The sequence below is a fragment of the Chrysemys picta genome, unplaced genomic scaffold (genome assembly GCF_011386835.1).
Source record: "Chrysemys picta bellii isolate R12L10 unplaced genomic scaffold, ASM1138683v2 scaf2533, whole genome shotgun sequence".
Classification (NCBI taxonomy): Eukaryota; Metazoa; Chordata; order Testudines; family Emydidae; genus Chrysemys; species Chrysemys picta.
Window position 1 is genome coordinate 1 of NW_027055236.1, and position 5,612 is coordinate 5,612.

The 5,612-nt window shown below is 65.0% G+C and overlaps 1 long non-coding RNA gene across 1 annotated transcript; it reads left to right on the forward strand.

Moving 5' to 3' along the window:
- The first annotated feature begins 4,429 nt into the window (after positions 1 to 4,429).
- On the forward strand, positions 4,430 to 5,186 carry LOC135980287 (uncharacterized). The gene is made up of 3 exons (XR_010597418.1): positions 4,430 to 4,505; positions 4,681 to 4,782; positions 5,151 to 5,186. It is a non-coding gene; the product is annotated as an uncharacterized LOC135980287 (long non-coding RNA).
- Positions 5,187 to 5,612: the final 426 nt, after the last annotated feature.

The following is a 5,612-nucleotide window of genomic DNA, read 5'->3' on the forward strand; positions in this document are numbered from 1 at the left end:
GGGACTGAGGTCTAGTAGTTAGAGCAGGCAGGGCTGGGAGCCAGGACTCCTGGGTTCTATCTGAGAACTTTCTGATTTTCCCTTGGGAGTAAAAAATGAAGTGTGTGTGTGGGGGGCAGGGCGGGTGGGGGGATATTTGGTGTTTTGACAAATAGTGGGAATTTTCCCGAGGGAAAAGCCCTCCCTGCTGTGAGCCGCTGAGGTGCTTTAGCCGTCTGGCCGGGCCTGGGGAAGAGACGCAAGGGGGCAGCTTCCCCACTGGCTCAGCTGGCCATTAGCTACCCTTTGGGCACTCCCACCCCAGGCCTTGTGCCAGGCGCTGCACAGCCCACGAGCAGGGCCGGCTCCAGGCTTGGGGCGGCAGACTGTTCCAGGCGGCATTCCGCCCAATCCTAGGGCGGCACGGCCGCTTTTTTTTTTGTTCCTGTTCCACTCCGGCCGCCCTGTAGGGGGCGGCAGCGCAGAGAACCAGAGCGCCCTGTAGGGCAGTCCTCTTCCTTCCCTCCCCGCCGACCGGAGCGGAGCCCTCGCGGCAGGCGGCTGGAGGCGGCGCAGCGGGAGGGGCCGTGTGGCAGCGCCCCTGCTGTAGCCCTGGCTGCCCCCTTCTCTCTCTCTCTCCCGCCCGCTCCCTCCTCCTCTTCCCCCAAACTGGTCCCCCTGCACCCGCGCTCTGGCCTGCAGTGTTTTTTTTTTTTTTTTTTTGCTTTGCCGTTCTGGCCGCCCCATTTTTTTTTTTTTTTTGGCTTGGGGCGGCCAAAAAGCGAGAGCCAGCCCTGCCCATGAGAGACAGGCCCTGTCCCAGAGATCATCGGCCTCGTTGTCCCTAGCACTGGCTGGGGCTGTACGTATCTAGCCAGGTCTGGCTCTGCCCAAGGACCCCCAGCGAGCTGTGCTCCCAGAGGGCTCCTGCTAGTGGTACTGCTCATCGCTGGCCCTGCTGTGCCACCCCAGGACGACTGTACACACACACACAACGCCCAGTTGTGTGACCCTAGGGTGACTGTACACACACATACAGCCCCACTGTGCCCCCTTGGGTGACTGTACACACACACAGAGCCCCATTGTGTGACCCCAGGGCAACTGTACACACACACACACACACATACAACACCCAGTTGTGTGACCCTAGGGTGACTGTACACACACATACAGCCCCACTGTGCCCTCTTGGGTGACTGTACACACACACAGAGCCCCATTGTGTGACCCCAGGGCAACTGTACACACACACACACAACGCCCAGTTGTGTGACCCTAGGGTGACTGTAAACACACACACACACACACACACACCCATGGTGTGACCCTAGGGTGACTGTACACACACACAGCCCCACTGTGTGACCCCCCAGGGTGACTGTACACACAAATACAGCCCTACTGTGCCCCCTGGCAAGTGTACACACACACAGTTCTGTTGTGTGACCCCAGGATGACTGTACACACACACTGCTCAGTTATGTGACCCTATGGCGACTTTACATACACACACAGCCCTATTGTGTGACCCTAGGGTGACTGCATGCATACGCACGCGCGCACACACACACACACACACACAGAGCCCCATTGTGTGACCCCCTCCCCGGGTGAATGTACACACACACAACCCCATTGTGTGACCCCAGAGCAACTACACACACAGAGAGAATCCTGTTGTGTGACCCCAGGATCACTGTTCACAAACATACAGCCCCAGTGTGTCCCCCTGACCCCTCAGGGTGACCTTACACACACACAGGCTGGTTGTGTGACACTAGGACTGTTGAATAAGTGTGTTGCCATTGTATTATTTCAGTGCAGTTGAAGATATAAATGTCTTTGTGTTGTCCCCTTACATTGGGGGGTGGGTGGGGGGGAGCCAGGACTCCAGGTTCTATCCCCAGCTCCGATTGCCCCTCTCTGTGCCTCAGTTTCCCCATCTGTACATTTCAGAAAGCAGCACTTGTCCTGTGGTGGACCCCCCCGCCCCAAACCGCTGGTTCTCCTTCCCCAGGTGTAGGCTGGCAGCTCCCTTCCCCCACCTGGGCTGGGCTGCTTGGGGAGGGGAGAGTGCAGGAGCCGATCCTCCCAGGCCAGGTGTGAGGAGATCAAAAAACGCATCCTGTACCCCTTCCCAGCACAGCATCCGCAGCCCCAGCCCAGATGGCCCCCTGGCTACCAGGCACTGGGCTCTTCAGCCCTGTACTGGGCATGGGCCAGATCCAGCTGCACACCCATGTCCCCACAGAGCCCCCTTCCACTCCCTGGTGGGGGGTTACTGGTCAGAGCAGGGGGGCTGGGAATCAGTCAACTAAATGGGATGGTGCTGCCAGGAACACAGCAACATGCTGGGGCTTTGGGGCTAACGCCGAGCATGGGAACAAAACAACCCCTCCTCAGCCCCTGCCCTGTTCCCCCTTCTGAGCCCCCAACCGCACAGCATGGAGCCCCCTGCAAAGCCTGTCAGCCAGCTACCTGCAGCCCAGCGCCCCCTGCTGAGCCCCCTGCCCCGTGCCCTGCAGCCCAGCGCCCCCTGCTGAGCCCCCTGCCCCGTGCCCTGCAGCCCAGCGCCCCCTGCCCCGTGCCCTGCAGCCCAGCGCCCCCTGCTGTGCCCCCTGCCCCGTGCCCTGCAGCCCAGCGCCCCCTGCTGTGCCCCCTGCCCCGTGCCCTGCAGCACAGCGCCCCCTGCTGTGCCCCCTGCCCCGTGCCCTGCAGCACAGCGCCCCCTGCTGAGCACCCTGCCCCGTGCCCTGCAGCATAGCGCCCCCTGCTGAGCACCCTGCCCCGTGCCCTGCAGCATAGCGCCCCCTGCTGTGCCCCCTGCCCCGTGCCCTGCAGCACAGCGCCCCCTGCTGTCCCCCGTGCCCTGCAACATAGCGCCCCCTGCTGAGCCCCTTGCCCCGTGCCCTGCAGCACAGCGCCCCCTGCTGTGCCCCCTGCCCTGTGCCCTGCAGCACAGCGCCCCCTGCTGTCCCCCGTGCCCTGCAACATAGCGCCCCCTGCTGAGCCCCCTGCCCTGTGCCCTGCAGCCCAGCGCCCCCTGCTGTGCCCCCTGCCCTGTGCCCTGCAGCATAGCGCCCCCTGCTGAGCCCCCTGCCCTGTGCCCTGCAGCCCAGCGCCCCCTGCTGTGCCCCCTGCCCTGTGCCCTGCAGCCCAGCGCCCCCTGCTGTGCCCCCTGCCCTGTGCCCTGCAGCATAGCGCCCCCTGCTGTGCCCCCTGCCCCGTGCCTTGCAGCACAGTGCCCCCTGCTGTGCCCCCTGCCCCGTGCCCTGCAGCACAGCGCCCCCTGCTGTCCCCCGTGCCCCGCAACATAGCGCCCCCTGCTGAGCCCCTTGCCCCGTGCCCTGCAGCACAGCGCCCCCTGCTGTGCCCCCTGCTGAGCCCTCTGCCCCGTGCCCTGCAGCACAGTGCCCCCTGCTGTGCCCCCTGCCCCGTGCCCTGCAGCACAGCGCCCCCTGCTGTCCCCCGTGCCCTGCAACATAGCGCCCCCTGCTGAGCCCCTTGCCCCGTGCCCTGCAGCACAGCGCCCCCTGCTGTGCCCCCTGCTGAGCCCTCTGCCCCGTGCCCTGCAGCACAGTGCCCCCTGCTGTGCCCCCTGCCCCGTGCCCTGCAGCACAGCGCCCCCTGCTGTCCCCCGTGCCCTGCAACATAGCGCCCCCTGCTGAGCCCCTTGCCCCGTGCCCTGCAGCACAGCGCCCCCTGCTGTGCCCCCTGCTGAGCCCCCTGCCCCGTGCCCTGCAGCACAGCGCCCCCTGCTGAGCCCCTGCCCTACAGCACAGTGCCCCCTGCTGAGCCCCGTGCCCAGTGCCCTGCAGCATGGCACCCCCGGGTGCTGGGGGACCTCACTGTGGGGGCACACAGGGAACTCAGTGTCTAGGGGTGGATGCGCTGGCCCTAGACAGGGCAACTGAGCAGTGGGGGCTCCCAGTCAGTGGCACCATGGGGCCAGTTCCCTCTCCTATGACCCTGCTGGGCCCCGGGGGACGGACACCAGCAATGGGAACAGCCCTGCCAGGCGCTTTCTGGTGCTGCGTCTCCATGGGTCACTGCACCCTGCCCGAGGGCAAAGTCCCCCTGGACCAACCCCCACCCCGCCACGCTAGGGCTGTGGGACATAGAATTCATTAACTCTTCACTGTGGGGCTGGGAGCCAGGACTCCTGGGTTCTGTGCCCAGCTCTGGGAGGGGAGTGGGGTCTGGTGGGTAAAGCAGGCGGGGGCTGGGAGCCAGGACTCCTGGGTTCTATTCCTGGTACAGGGAGAGGGAGTCCTAGTGGTTACAGGGGCGGAGGCTTGGAACCCCCCCCTCGGGTCTCCAGGCCCCTATTTCATCCCCAGGCCTACTTTCCCCTCCCTCCATCCCTCTGGTACCACAGCAACCCCGGGCGGGAGGGTGACAGGAGCCCACGGGGCTGGCTGAATGGGGAGGAGTGGGGGGGGGGGGTGTCGACAGCAGGAGGGTGGGGCAGGGGGGCAGGCAGGTTCCCAGGCTGGGTGCTGAGGGCCTGTGACTCCTCTAGGGTGAGATATGGGGCTGCTGAGCGGGGGCAGGATGCCAGGGTCAGCCCCAGGGCTGTGTGCTGCGGGGGGTGGGGGGGTCCCAGTCAGCTGGGGGGAGTCAGTGCAACAGCCTGTGCTAAGAACCAGGAAGGGGGGTGGTTCGTTCCCAGGCCCATTAACCCCCCTCCTGTTCCAGGGGGCCCCACGGTGCCGTGCTGGTCGCTGCCCAAGGTTGTGGCTGTCGTGACTGGTGGTTTCCTGCTCTTAGCCGGCATCGGAGCCAGCGTGTGGGCCATTGGTAAGAATCTGGCCCCCCAGGACCCCTCACTCCCGAGGCGCAAGCCCCTGGTATCCCAGCCCTGGGCTCCCCCACCCAGCCCTGCCCGGGCCCCTCACTCCCAACCTGCAGCCCCCTGCTAGCCCCCCACTACCCCATCCCAACCGGCGAATGCCCCTTACTCCTGTCCTATAGCCCCCTGCTAGCCCCACCTGCCAGCCCTGCCTGTGCCCGCCCCCCCGCCCCCCCCCCCCGCTCACATTCCCTGATGCCATATCCTCATTCCTCATAATCACAGCCCTGGGCGCACCTGGAGATCCCCCTCCTGCTGCCCCCTGCTGGGCATGGTGGGCTCTGCATGTACTCTAAGGCTCTCTTGTCTCTTGCAGTGACATCTGTGCTGGGGAGCGACAGTGAAGGACTGTATGGTGGTAAGTGGGGGAGCCCCCTGCTCAGGGCCATATGACTGGGAGCTACTGCCCCCCTCAATATGGGGGTCTGACACCCTCCCCCTTGTGCACACCAGGGCAGGGCCCGAATCCCCCTCCTCTAACCCACCAGCCCCCACTCCCCTCCCAGAGCTGGGGATAGAACCAAGGAGTCCTGGCTCCCAGACAGCTCTCCTCTGCCCATCAGACCCTACTCCCCTCCCAGAGCTGGAGATAGAACCCAGGAGTCCTGGTTCAAAACCTGCCCCCCCCACCAACCCACCAGACCCCACTCTTCTCCCAGAACCAGGCATAGAACCCAGGAGTCCTGACTCCCAGTGGAGGGCCCTCGTCCACTGGATCCAGCTGCCACTTTGTGGGTGTTAGTAGGAAATTGGCTGGTCTGTGAACAACCCAGAGCCC